The 15338-nt window shown below is 40.2% G+C and overlaps 1 protein-coding gene across 4 annotated transcripts in view; it reads right to left on the bottom strand.

Annotated features, from left to right (window-relative positions):
• dpep2 (dipeptidase 2) overlaps positions 1-15338 on the bottom strand; it is a 124478-nt gene that overhangs the window by 86004 nt on the left and 23136 nt on the right. For 3 of the 4 annotated variants that reach the window (XM_069901546.1, XM_069901548.1, XM_069901545.1), the window contains exon 3: positions 2148-2383. The gene's annotated coding sequence lies outside the window, so the exon portion shown is untranslated. Of the gene's footprint in view, positions 1-2147; positions 2384-2472; positions 2535-15338 lie in introns of those variants that run through there. The other variant, XM_069901550.1, reaches the window with a different exon arrangement.

Below are 15338 nucleotides of genomic sequence, written 5' to 3'. Positions count from 1 at the left end.
CTTGCTCTTATTAAAGGATACATGGAGTCATTTAAAGAATGGCAAACACAGGAATTTAAGGATTTAAGAAAAAGAATAAACAACACAGAAGAGAAAATAAATAAAATGGAGATGACCTTAACAGAAATGGGAAAGAAAATGGACAGGATGGAAGAGCGGGCAGTAGCAGCAGAAATGGAGGTAGAAGACTTAAAAAAGAAATTGGAGAAATCTAATAAAAAAACTAAAGAGACACAAGAACTACTAGCTCAAAAAATAGATACAATGGAAAACCATAACAGAAGAAATAACATAAAGATAGTGGGCCTTAAGGAAGATGAAGAAGGCAAGAATATGAGGGAGTTTATAAAAGAATGGATCCTTAAGACCCTAGGATGTCCAGAACTACAGCATGAAATGGAAATAGAAAGGGCACATAGAGTATTGGCCTCTAAACCACAACCACAACAAAAACCAAGATCTATTGTAGTAAAATTCCTAAGATATACTACAAGAGAAAAGGTACTGGAGAAGACAATGGAAAAAGTAAGAGAGGGCAACAAACCACTGGAGTATAAAGGGCAAAAAATCTTCATTTATCCAGATATAAGTTTTGAACTCCTAAAGAAGAGAAAAGAGTTCAATACAGCAAAGGCGATTTTATGGAAGAAAGGGTATAAATTTATACTAAAGCATCCAGCGGTATTGAAAATATTTATTCCAGGACAACAAAACAGACTATTCTCGGATCCAGAAGAAGCACGAAAATTTGCAGAACAATTACAAAAATAGACTGAGGGAGGAAGACGGGTAATGAGAGTTAAAATGATCACGATTGATATGTATGTGGGTAAAGACAAAAATAGACTGAGGGATGAAGACGGGTAATGAGAGTAAAAATGATCACGATTGATATGTATGCGGGTAAAGAGGTATAAGAGTGAATAGAGACAATGAGCATACATAAATGTATCTGTACTTAGAGGAAAATATAGATAGTATAGACAAGAATTAATAAGGGAAGGTAATGGAATAGAGAGAATAAGGAGGGAATTAAAAGAGGGACCTTTGTGACATATGAAAAGTGAAATCTTTTCTGGGGGAGGCGGGGTGGGGGGAAATAGCGGTCACTGCAAAATCAGTTGACGCTTGCGAGTGGATTCGCAAATCCAAATGGAGAGGGGAGATGTGGTTGTCCGACAAGGGATAAAGGACAACTCAGGAGGTGAAGGGGAGATTGGGGATAAATAAGATAGAAATAGGAGAATAAGGAAAATGTTGGATGTTGTAGGAATGTTGTCTTATAAAGAGTTGAAAATAAGAAAACAGAAATGGAAAAGGAGGAAAGGTAATGATGGAAAAAAGGAAAGAGAAGATAAACAAAATATAAAAGGGCTACGCTGAACTATATGTCTTTAAATATTAATGGAATACATAACCAAATTAAAAGGAAGAAACTACTAAATTTAAATGAATAAATGTATTCCATTAGAAAAAATAACAGATAGGTTAAGAAATAATATTGAAATATTCGAGCAAGTATAGGAGCCTTACATTAAATACAATAGCGAAAACCTACCAGGGACAAACAGTACCTAAGTTGATGGAAGGAGAAGGAAAGAAAAGAATGGACTCAGTAGAATTTCTGGTGTAATTTTGTTGAATGACAACATTGTCTGACTGGCTTAATGCAACCTAGATTGTATACCTAAAATGGATGAGAGGGGGGGGGTGGGGGGTGGTTTGGGAGGAAAGGGGGGGGGAGAAAAAGTCACTGTATATGTGTGAAAAAGAAATAGTGTATATCATGGCTAATGTGATTTATGGTGTGAAAAATAAAAAATTAAAAAAAAGTCTTTCTCTCCAAGAGAGAAAGGGCATGCTGACATTAATCCTCAACACTGAGTGGAAGAGGGACTGTTGAGGGTGGGGTGTCGTGACTGAGCTGGAGCTGCTGGTGTCGGGGGCAGCGGATCGGGTCCATCGGCTCCTCCTGCCGATGTCAGCACCTTACCTCCAATACCCGTGCGTTCGGGAGCACCGACCGGGCAGTCGAACCCACTCTGCCCGGTGGGAGTGAGGACGGGGTTCAATATTACGCGGCTTCTGGACACCATGAATTCCAGCGATGGGGACTCGGGTTCATCTATCGGACCCGAGATCGTTACCTTTGGCTTGATACTCCTCCTCGCCATTGTCGGGGACACCCTGGTGGGACGGGCCAAATCGAAGAGGTCGGGGAGAACGACCAACATCTTCATCCTGAACCTGAGCTCTTCCAGCCTCTCCTGTTCTGCGTTCAGTTCGAAGCCACGATTTACTCACTCCCTGACTGGATTTTAGGCGCTTCCTTTGCAAGACGGTCCAAATCCTGCTCCTCTTTGGGATGCAACAGCATAAAAATCTGCCAGACAAAACACAGTGAACGTGAGCATATGCTTAAATAATGAACCTGTACATTGAAGTGCAGAAATCAGAAGTTTGGGAGTTCACCTGCTGGCACAACTGACCCTCCAATCCATTCCTGAATTTTAACGCTGGAGCTCGTTCAATGTTTTGAAGAGTGCATTCTTGTTATTGATCTGATTTCAAAGTTTGAATCTAGCCACTGCTGCTTTTGAATGGGGACACAGAACTGGACTAAAAAGATAAATGGAGCTAAATTGTGTATATTTTCTTGTGTTTAATCACCATTATTGTGCTTGTTCTCATTGATGGCTCATTGATGCAGAGAACAAAACAAAGGACTCTACATCACCTTTGTTGACCTCACAAAAGCCTTTGACACTGTGAGCAGGAAAGGGCTTTAGCAAATACTAGAGCGCCTCAGATGCCCCCCCAAGTTCCTCAACATGGTTATCCAACTGTACAAAAACCAACAAGGTCGGGTCAGATACAGCAATGAGCTCTCCGAACCCTTCTCCATTGACAACGGCGTGAAGCAAGGCTGCGTCCTCGCACCAACCCTCTTTACTATCTTCTTCAGCACGATGCTGAAACAAGCCAATAAAGACCTCGACAATGAAGACGCTGTTTACATCCGGTACCGCACAGATGGCAGTCTCTTCAATCTGAGGAGCCTGCAAGCTCACACCAAGACACAAGAGCAACTTGTCCGTGAACTACTCTTTGCAGACGATGCCGCTTTAGTTGCCCATTCAGAGCCAGCTCTCCAGCGCATGACATCCTATTTTGCGGAAACTGTCAAAATGTGTGGCCTGGAAGTCAGCCTGAAGAAAACTGAGGTCCTCCATCAGCCAGCTCCCCACCATGACCACCAGCCCCCCCACATCTCCATTGGGCACACTGAACTCAAAACGGTCAACCAGTTTACCTACCTCGGCTGCACCATTCCATCTGATGCAAAGATTGACAAAGAGATAGACAACAGACTCGCCAAGGCAAATAGCGCCTTTGGAAGACTACACAAAAGAGTCTGGAAAAACAACCACCTGAAGAAACACACAAAGATCAGCATGTACAGAGCCGTTGTCATACCCACGATCCTGTTCGGCTCCGAATCATTTGTCCTCTACCGGCATCACCTACGGCTCCTAGGACGCTTCCATCAGCGCTGTCTCCGCTCCATCCTCAACATTCATTGGAATGACTTCATCACCAACATCGAAGTACTCGAGCTGGCAGAGTCCGCAAGCATCGAATCCATGCTGCTGAAGACCCAACTGCGCTGGGTGGGTCACATCTCCAGAATGGAGGACCATCGCCTTCCCAAGATCGTGTTCTATGGCGAGCTCTCCACTGGCCACCGAGACAGAGGTGCACCAAAGAAGAGGTACAAGGACTGCTTAAAGAAATCTCTTGGTGCCTGCCACATTGACCACCGCCAGTGGGCTGATCTCGCCTCCAACCGTGCACAACCGTACACAAAGGCCGTCACTCAGACAAGGCAAGGGCAATGGATGAAATGGGAGAGTGGAGAAACAGAAAATCTCCTGGAAAGAGCTGTGGGAGATGGAGACATTCAGAATGAGTTTCACCTTCAGGGCTGCATGATGTCTTGCTGTCTACCATGAATCTCAGTGGTATGGTGAGGACCCTACATGCTCCATCTGCCTGACTTCAGCAACACTAAAACATATTTCAGTGGACTGCAACACCAGCTTCTTTCAAAGCTGATACACCTGGCATCATGACCAGATGCTATGGTGTCTTGCAGCAGTGCTAGAAAATCAGCAGATGTGTGTTAACACTCTACCTCCCCCTTCATCCTGCTGCCCATTAACAGCATTTGTCCAAGAAGGTGAAGGTCAAGCTGGAATCACCACATCAAGATCAGTTACCGGGCAGCTAGACGGAGCACATGATTGGAAGATGGTGGCACGCTTCAGCCAGAGGCTCTGCTTCCCAAATAAAATGTTGGAAACCAATCTCAGACTAGACTTTGTGCTGTGGTATTCCTCACTCCATCTTGTTTACATCATCGAGCTTACAGTGCCCTGGGATGATGCAGTGAAGGAGGCCTATTAGCGCAAGAAACTGAGGTGTGCTGAGCTTGCAGCTGATGTGCAGCAACATGACTGGAAGGCAAGGGTCTGACTGGTTGAAATAGGCTGCAGAGCGTTTGTAGCCACATTGACACCAAGGCTACTCTAGGAGTTGTGAGTGTGAAGTAAGCCACACCAACAAGCAGTCAAAGATCTCTCCAGAGCTGCTGAAAAGGGTAGTCAGTGGCTCTGGATGAGGAGAAAGGATTCCATCTTGGCCCTCAAGTAAGTGAATGGCATCTAGGTGGTGAGCCTGTGACGTGGGGATTCACTGCTGAACCCTGGAGGTGTTGTGAGTCTATCAGTGAAACATTGAGGAAGGAAGGCACCCACTTTATAACCCAGAAGATGCCACCATTTGGCTAACCTGCAGAGTCTAAGCAGTAAGACTCAGGAGTGCAAAAAGAAATATTAACATCTCATCCTACACGAGTTCAATTTAAGGTTTAACAAGGAGAATCAAAAGTCGGACGTGTCGATATTTCACTGGAGTAAAGGTAATTACAGTGTCATGAGAGAGGAACTGGGCAAAGTAGATTGGAAGGGGGTGCTAATTGGGAAACTGGCAGAGCAGCAGTGGATGGAGTTTCTGGGGAAGGTGCAGGATAAATACATACCAAAAAAACAGGAAATATTTGAATGGGAAAATGTCACAACTATGGCTGACTATGGAACTCAAAGCCAATGCAAAATCAAAAAAGAAGGCCTAGAAAGAAGTAAAAGTTAGTGGGAAGATAGAGGATTTCCTGTTTTAAAAAAAAACTTAACAGGTGACTAAAACACTCATAAGGAGGGAAAAGATGAAGTATGAAAGTAGACTAGCAAATAATATCAGAAGGATACCAAAAGCTTTGTCAAGTACTCGTATATAAAGAATAAAAGAGATGAGAGATTAGATATAGAAACACAAAGTGATGCTGGAGAAATAATAATGAGATGACAGGAACTAAATGAGTATTTATCATCAGTTTTCACTGTGGAAGACATTAGCAGTATGCCAGATGTTGAAGGGTATCAGGGAAAGGAAGTGGGGGCAGTTAATATTTCAATGAAGAAGATGCTCAGAAAGCTGAATTATCTAAGGACGGATAAGTCACCTGGATCAAATGGATTGCACCCTTGTGTCCTGAAAGGTGTAGTAGTAGAGATTGCTGAAGCATTGGTAATTATCTTCCAGGAATCATTAGATTTTGGCATGGTCCCAGAGGACTAGAAAATCACAAATGTCACCCCACTATTCAAGAAGGGAGGGAGGCAGCAGAAAAGGAATGATAGGCTGGTTAGCCTGACGTCAGTGTTGGAAAGATGTTGGAGTCGATTGTCAAGGATGAGGTTACAGAGTAGTTAGAAGCACATGCCTGGATAGGACAAAGACAGCATGGTTTCCTTCAGGGAAAATTTTGTTTGATAAACCTATTGGAATTATTTGAGAAAGTGGCAAGCAGGCTGGATAAGGGAGATGCAGTGGATGTTGTCTTTGGATTTTCAGAAGGTATTTGACAAGTTCCTGCACATGAGGCTGCCTAACAAGATAAGAGCCCATGGTATAATAGGAAACACTACTGTGGGTAGAGCATTGACTGATTGGCAGGAAGCATAAAGTTGGAATTCAAGGATCATATGTGGGTTGGCTGCCAATTGCTAATAGTATTCCGCAGATGTCAATGTTGCGGTTGCTTTTATGTTGTTGTACATTAATGATATGGATGATGGAATGAATGCCTTTGTAGCCAAGTTTTCAGACAATACAAAGGTAGGTGGAGGAGTAGGTGATGTTGAGGAAACAGTGAAGCTGCAGGACTTAGACAGATTAGGAGAATGGGCAGAGAAGATGCAAATGACATATAATGTCAGAAATTGTATGGTCATGTACTTTGGCGGAAAAAAAATAAATGCCAGATTATTTTTTAAATGGGGAGAAAATTAAAAATACCTAGATGTAAAGGGGCAGGGTGACCTTGTGCAGGATAGCCTGAAGGTAAACTTGCATGTTGAGACAGTGGTGAAGAAGACAAATGCAATGCTGGTATTCATTTCAAGAGGAATAGAAAAGAGTAGGGATGTGATGATAAGACTTCATAAGGCACCTGTGAAACCTCATTTGGAATATTGTTAGCAGTTTTGGGCTCTTTGTTTCAGAAAAGATGTCCTGACATTGGAGAGGTTCAAAGGAGATTCACTAGGTTGATTCTAGGAATGGAATGGTTATCGTATGAGGAGTGTTTGAAGGATCATGGCCTATATTCATTGGAATTTAGGAAAATGAGGGGGGATCTCATTGAAACATTTCAAATGTTGAAAGATGTGGACAAAGTAGATGTAAAAGGGGTTTTATCCATGGTGGGAGAATCTGGGGCAAGAGACACAACTTCAGGATTGAAGGACATCCACATAGAACAGAGATGTGGAGGAATTTATTCAGTCAGAGGGTTATAAATCTGTGGAATTTGTTGCTACAGGCAGTTGTGGTGGCCAAGTCATTAGGTGCATTTAAGATAGAGACAGATAGGTTCTTGATTAGATGAGAAGGTTATGATGAGAAGGCCAGGCAGTGAGGCTGAGTGGAAAAATGGATCAGCTTATGATTGAATGGTGGGGCAGTCTTGATGGGCTAAATAGTCTATTTCTGATCCTATGTCTTATGGTCTAATGGACAAAAGAGAATAACATAATTATAGAAGAAATAGGAGCAAGAATATTCAGCCTCTCCAGACTGCCAAAGTATTCCACAAAATCATGGCTAACATTACAGTTGAAAATATTTTCCTATCCTATCCCCATATTTCTCAATTCCTCAAATATCCATAAATCTATTTATTTCTATTTTAAATTCTATTTCTAAGACTATGGTTCCACAACCTTCTTGGGTAAAAAACAAAATACAAAGGATCACCAACTCTGAGAAAAGAAAATTTTAATTTTCAGCCCAAATGGCTATTCTTGATTTTGAGTTTGCTCTATGTTACGAGGCCAGAGGACCCCAAAACCCAGCAGCAATAGAAATTCACCAAGACAAATGGTCACTTAAACAAAAGTTACTTTTAATTTTCTTTAAACATAAAAATGGGATCAAACTTTAACTTATTACTATTAACAACTCCTTCTAATTCTAAGTGTACATGTATTCACAGTCCAATCTCACTTCTCACTCCTCCAAGTTCACCGGAATCTGGCAATTCTTATACTGTGCTCAGAATGTAACATTTATGAATCTTTACCAGGCTTTGGTGCTTGAAAGGTAAATGGTTACCACTCACAAAGGTTCCTGTTGGTTTTCAGAGAGAGATTTGTTGCTCATTGGTCATACACAAACTGATTCCTTCCAATCAGCCACTTCAGTGTCTTGCTGAAGAAACTTGCCCCAAAAGGGTTTTCCAGATGATAACCTCTTTCTTTCAGGTCACCACAGAGTTCCTTTTCTGTTTCCCTTCTCTCAGGCGAAACACCACACAGCCAGCCATCTCCTCTTGTATGCACCATAAGGGATTTGAACAGGCTGAACTCAGAACTCACAACCCATCTTCAAAATGGGGTTTCAAACAAGCTTCCAAAACAGCTTGCTGACTCCCAAAATCAATTCATGAGAGATCTTATCAGTTTCCAGAGATAGGTCCTTCCATTTGCACTCGTTGTGAAAATCTCCAGCACAGGAATCTATTGTCTTTGTAGACTTGTAGGCACTACCTTATGCATAAGTCTTGCATTTTAAAATGAGATCGGTTTTGAAATGTTTGTATCTGTTTGTGACCTAACTAAAACCTCACAATCTAACTTCCAAAAAACATATCTACACATAATATAAAATATAACATCATCTCTCATATCTGGAACAACTATTCTTAATGTGGGCCCTTCAGCTCCCCTGAGGGCCACAGCACCTCGAAGTAAAAGCTTTGTTTTCATTTCGCCTTGATTAACATAATTTTTGTGATTTTTTTTTAAAATGTAGTCAATAGAAGAAAAGTACAAAAGAAACCAAATTTGACTGTTTCAAAGAGAAAGGGGCTGATAAATTTTGAGCAGAGTCCTAAATAGGTCATAGAACCAAAAAAGGTTGGGGATGGCTGTTCTGGAATATCCTTGTTCTAGAAAACAAGTCAAAGTTGTTTTCTCCCTCAGGTAAATCTAAGAAGTCCTGTTGTATCATTCGAGAGAAACAAGATGTTTCCTCTGTGCCCTCAGGCAATACCAAGAGTCAAGCCGAATGATCTGGGTGCTCTTCTTCAAAGTGTTCATTAACCTCAAGGAGAGTATGGTGAATGCCTCTTTAAATGCCAGAGTATGCTACTAACCTCCTGCACTCAGTTTAATACAGTCCCATCACTTGTGTCCTAAACTGTGCCTTCAATATAGTATGTAAGGAGCAGCCTTTGCTTGGATTGCAGAAGCCCACAAAATGCCAACCCCAATCACATTTGCTGTTCTTGTATATGGATGAGGTCATATCTTCCAACAGGCTCTTTCCTCCCATGTGTAGTGTTGATTGTCTTCGCTTATTTCACAATCATTGGGAAGTTTAAGTTCCAGTGACTGCGATCCTAAACAGGTGTTTCCCAATTGTCCATATTAATCAGTTTAAAGTCCTTCTTGGATGTGACATTGAAGTGCAGGTGTGTACCCAACTGGTCCTTGAGGCTAGCTTTCTGTAGACAGCATCTTTGTGAACCCTTCAATGCTAGCCAGGCCACGAAACACATCATTGTCATAGCAGTGTTTGCACATGTGTGTACGTGCAGGCTAGGGATCCAGGATGGCAGATGTTCAGGGTTCACCTGACAAGTATGGAAGTTGATTAGCCTCTTATATTGATTATAGAACATTTCAACTGCCATTCAGAGAGGTGCTAATGGTACAGGCTGATCTGTATGTGCTTAGTCAGTTTGTTATTCAGACATACCCTTTTTAAAAGCCTGGAAAAATTGTGGCTGATTTCTTAATACCCAGAGTAATGTGTGTAACAAGTCAGAGGTCATTGGTATTGGAGTGTCTCAAGTGACTAACTTTAGCGATAACCCCTAAAACATAATAGTAGATGATGGTAATGTGTGTCTTAGCCTTACTCAGAACAATGGTGAGCCCAGAATTCTGGCATGCATGAGCAATTTCTTTTCGAACACCAGGTCAAAGGCTTACTATGAGATATTTAAAATACAGCAGCTTTCTCTGTTCTCTGCATTTTTCAAAAAGCCTTGAAGATTGATCTGATGATTTATTGCTTTGTTTGGAAACAACATCTGATTAAAGGTATTCTCTCCATTATGTGCGTGCAATGAAATCTTTTGAGAATAACAAAACGTTTGCCAGTTTTGCAGAGTAGCCAAATGCCACAGCAGTTATTGTAGTTACTTTTGTTCTTAAAGAAAGTGACAGTAATTGAATCTATTAAATGTAGGATTGTACCAATCAGTACGTGGTAATCAATAAGAGGTAATTCTGTCTCTCCTGCAGAAAAAGTATCTCGGGGTGGTATGTGAAGTCGTGTATTTACTCTGACAATAAATCTGAAATCTGAACCTTCCTTCCAAATTGGGTGGAAGAGCTCATGAATAATGTGATTCAGCAGAAATATTTTTATACCTGTGATGGCTGGAGTTGAAGTTCCATTCTTCCCAGGAGAATTAATCAAGGCAGAAAAAATGGTGGTTTCCCAGCCTTCCCTCTGCTGCTTAAGTGACTGGTCCAGTCCAGGACATTGGTGATGGAGGATTCAGTGATGGTTTTGGATTTGAATGTCAGATGTTCATAAGCTGGTTAGATGTACTCTTGCAGGAGATGACCATTGCCTGACACTTGAATGATGAATAATCAGCCTGTAACTGTATGTATATTACAAAAACTAATGACCACCATCCACACTTCTTACCCTTTGATAAAACACCAAAAGACATTTGTGTGTGGAAACCAAAACAATGTATAGCTTTTTATTGGCTGAGGAAGTTTCCCTCTATTACAAGTATCTTGCTTGGAAATGTATCATCATTCATTCAGTGTCATTGCATCTACATTTGGGAATATATTTACTCATGACTACTGTAGGAGCATTGTAATGGCTCGAGAACATGGTTCACCATTGCCAACCCAAGGACAATTGGGCTGCCCTTGACATCATTGACATTATCATAAAAGGTCATTTAAAAAATGATTGAAATCTCACTTCGGAAAACCATAGAACACTTCAGCACAAAAACAGGCTCTTTGGCCCACCTAGACTCTGTCGAATTGTTATTCTGCATTCCATCCATCGCCCTCCATGCCTCTCCCACTCATGTATTTGTCCAAATTTCTCTTAAATGTGGAAATTGAACCTGCATTCACCTCTTCCACACTCTCACAACATCCACGTGAAGACATTCCCCCTAAAGTTCCCCTTAGACATTTAATCTTTCACCCTGAACTCAAGTCCTCGAGTTCTTGTGTCGCCTTCTTCCCAAGAGCAGTGAGACTACTGAATAACAGATGAACTGCTCATGCAATCCTTCTGAGACTCTACTATTAATTTAACAATATTTATTTATTTTTATATATGTACTGTAAATATGTGTTTGCATGTTTTTACACTGAGGACTGAAGAATGCGGTTTTCTCCAGTTGTACTTGTACAATTATATGAACTTCAAACTTATAGTAAATTTTATCTATGTCACTAAATTCAAGACTATTATTCTAATAGATTAGGGGGCAGCATGGTTAGTGTCGCAGCGAGCCCAATGCTGTTATGGCATCAACGATTGAGACTGGGGTTTGAACCTGACACTGTCTGTAAGGAGTTTGTATATTACCCTGTATCTGTGTGGCATTCCTTCGAGAGCTCCCTTAAAAAACATATTTGGACATAATCGGGCAGCATGGACTTGTGGGTCAAAAGGCTTGTTACCATGCTGTATGTCAACATTTAATTTTTTTTTAACTTAAAAGCACAAAATTTGATGTTTTCATTGACCACAGGACAATGAAGCACATCATAGAAGACATAAATAGGGTGTGTGTTACATGGATGACATGATCTTATGGGGATCCACACAAGAACAACATGCATCTAGAAGTATGAATTAAAGTTACAGAGAAAAAGGTCAGTTTGGTGTGAAGGAAATCACCTTTCTGGGAGATAAACCATCAGAGGCAGCTGTGGAGCCAGACAAGAGCAAGGTGAAAGCAATTTTAGAGATGCCCAGACCCACTGACACAAAGGGGCATACTAAGAGTGCTGGGAATTATCAATTTTATTGGTAAATTCATACCAAATCACTGTACCTATGGACGTTGTTACTGGACAAATGTGAATTCAAGTAGACAAGGAAGATTGGCGATGATTGAAAACCATTCTAATTACACAACCAGTCCTTTTGACGTTCTTTGACGCACCAGTAGGATGAAAATATCAACAGACGCTTCAAAAAAATAGAATAGGTGCCGTACTACTTCAGGCTGTGGGAGAAGATTGGAAGCCTGCAGCATATGCATCAAGGAAAATTACAACATCTGAATGTTGATGTGCACAGATCGAGAATGAGTGTCTAGGTCTGGTCTATGAACTCAAAAAATTCCACAGTTATGTGTATGGTCTACCTGCATTCGTGCCAGAGATAGACCACAAGCCATTAATAGCAATAATCAAGAAAAATCCCAGTGAAATATCACTGAAAATCCAAAGAATGATGATGAAGCTACAATGTTATGAGTTTGAATTGTTGTACACACCAGGGAAAGTTACTGTTAGTTGAAGCATTGTCTAGGGAAATGACACAGAGTGAAGCACACAATGAGAGTTCCACAGAGACGGATGTGAATCTCCATGTAAACCTGATCACTGAATTTCTTCCCATATCTGACATGAAATCCAAGCAGATCACAGCTGAAACAGAAAAGGACACAGTTCTATGGTAGGTCAACAAGAATCTGAATGAAGCATGGCCCACAGATGTAGGTGAATGTCAGCCATACTACACTATCAGAGCTGAGCTGAGTGTTGTCAATAGGCTTCTACTCAGACAGAGAAAAATCATCACTCCTCAATCACTGTGATGAGATGCTTTAAAGGGTGCATGAGGGGAATGGAAAAATGCAAGAGGAGGGCCAGAACTGCTGTTTATTGGCCAGGGATAATTGCTGATATTGAAATGATGATTTCCAGCTGTGAGTCCTATTAGAAACATCATGCAAAGCAGAGAAATGAAACCATGACCATAACTGATGTAGCAGCAGAACCATGGCAGAAAGTTGGGACTGCTCTGTTCCACATGGATGGAAATGATTACTTGCTGGTTATTGATTATTTATCAAACTATCTGGAGATTTTGCTGCTTCCGAATATATCTGCTGCCTGTGTGATCAAATATATGAAATCAATCTTTACAAGACATAGAATACCTCAAGTTGTCTACAGTGACAATGGACCATGCTATAGCTATAGAGAATTCCAGAACATTTGACTTCAAGTCCTCTGCATTCACAGTCAAATGGTAAAGCAGAGAAAGGAATTCACATAGTTAAACAATTGCTCAAGAAAGAATGAGACAATGGCTCAGATCTTTATTTAGCTCTGAGTTGCAGAGCTTCCCCACTTGAACATGGCAGGTCACCTGCTGAGCTTCTGATGGAATGTAGACTATGTATCACACTTCCCTACACTGCAGACCCAAACAAGAATGGAGATGTCAAAAATGTTGAAGGAAACAAAAGCATTTACAATGGAGAGAAAAAGCAAACTATGACAAGTCAGCAAAAAGCTGAAAGAGCCCACAAGGTCTTCTCATGGCAGTTGAAAGTAGAACGTCTCAAGAACAATTAATGTGATCAAAATGGAAACAAGCAGGATTTATTATAAACGTCAAGATATAAATGAGATTTTTAAACAATTTTAAGCAAACCTGCATAAATCAGAATCTGAAGGGTATTTTAATAAAATAGAAGATTTCTTGTTGGAATTAGCTTCCAAATTTAGATTTTGAGGAATGGGAAGGACTGAATTCTGTCTTTACTGAAACTGAAATAAAGGAAGCACTAAGTTCATTACAGATTAACAAATCTCCTGGGGTTTCCCCCTGAATTTTATAAGGAATTCAATTACTTCCTTTTATAGAGGTGATGGATTAGGCAGCTGAAACTCATATACTCCCAAAATCTTTTTCGTCAGCAATAATTATGATGATCCCTAAAAAGCATAGGGATCCATCAAAACCATCATCTTATAGTCCAATATCATTATTGAACATGGACTATAAGATAATTGCCAAAGGCTTGGCATATAGATTGGAAAAGCTTTTGTCAAAATTAACATAAGGATCAAATGGGCTTTGTGCAAAAAAGAAAGGCTACATACAATGTAAATAGACAGTTTAATATAATACACCTGGCTTAATCAAGAAATGGTCCTGGTATGGCTGTGGCCTTGGATACGGTAAAAAGCTTTTGATAGACTAGAATGGGATTTCTTGTTTAAAAATGTTGGAAATATTTGGATTAGGACACACTTTAATAAATTGGATTAAGGCATTGTATCATGGTCCCAAAGCAAAAGTTGTGACTAATAGGCAGATCTCTCCCACACATTCTTATTAATTAGATCTAGTAGACAGGGTTGTCCATTATCTCTGGCTCTTTTCATTTTGGCTATTGAACAATTGGCAGAAGCTATTCTCTGTGATCCAGACATTAAAGGGTTAAGGGTAAACCTGGATGAACATAAGATCAATCTTTTTGCAGACAATGTACTGATATATTTGACAGAACCGGCAAGATCATTGGAAAAACTGCACTGTAAATTGCAAGATAATCAGGATACATGATAAAATGGGACAATAGCAAAATAATGCCACTTACGAGAGGGGATTACAGTTATAATCAAATAAATAGTCAATTTAAATGGCTGCTCAATTGGGATAAAATATTTAAGGATTAAAATAAATAATAATTTGCAAGATTTAAATAAATTAAATTATGTCCCCCACTGAGGAAAATCGAAGAGGATTTAAACAGATGGATGGTTCTGCTGATTACATAGTTGGTAGAGCTAACTGTATTAAAATGAATATGTTGCCAAGACTTTGGTACCTCTTCCAAACACTATAACTTTTCCAGAGATTTTTTCAGGATTTAAATAAACATCGAAGAAAGTTCATCTGGAAAGGTAAGAGTCTCTATCAAGTAATTAACATGGGATTATGCCCTGGGAGGATTATGGCTCCCAGATTTTAAAAAAATATATTACTGGGCAGCCCAGTTAAAGTTTATCACCTCTCTCTTTTGGGGGGGTGGGAGATAGACCATCCTGGGCACAATATGAGCTGCACAAGGAGGGCAAAAGCAGAGTAGGAGATTTTATTTATAAATGGGATGCTAAATTGGTTTCAGGAATGAGAGAAGCCCAACTATTAGATCATGTAATTAATGTTTAGTATAAAATATATCAGCAGATTGGAATTAAGGAGCATTGTCACCAAAAACACCCCTGACTAAAAATAGATTAATACCATCAATATTGGATAACAAAATCCTGGACACCTGCTCTGAGAAAGGGATCAAGGACTGTTAGGAGCAGGGGTAACTTATGTCATTTGATCAGTTAAATAATTCTTTTCTCTGCTGTTTTCAACTGATATCTTATTTAAGGGACAAATTATGTCCATCAGTAAATTTACTGAAGTGGAGAGATTTGGAGACTCTGACTCAAAAGGGGATTATAAAGAAATGTATTTAAGCAGTGTATTTCATATTTCAAGCAAAAACTCCTAAAAGGGGGTTAGATAAGTCAAGACAGAGGCAGGAATCAGATTTGAACATAATAATTGAAGAACAGGGCTGGTCAAATCTATGTCAAGACAATATGACAAATACAGTGAATGTTAGATATAGACGA

The sequence above is a fragment of the Narcine bancroftii genome, chromosome 10 (genome assembly GCF_036971445.1).
Source record: "Narcine bancroftii isolate sNarBan1 chromosome 10, sNarBan1.hap1, whole genome shotgun sequence".
Taxonomy (NCBI): domain Eukaryota; kingdom Metazoa; phylum Chordata; class Chondrichthyes; order Torpediniformes; family Narcinidae; genus Narcine; species Narcine bancroftii.
This window is presented reverse-complemented; position numbering and strand designations above follow the sequence as displayed.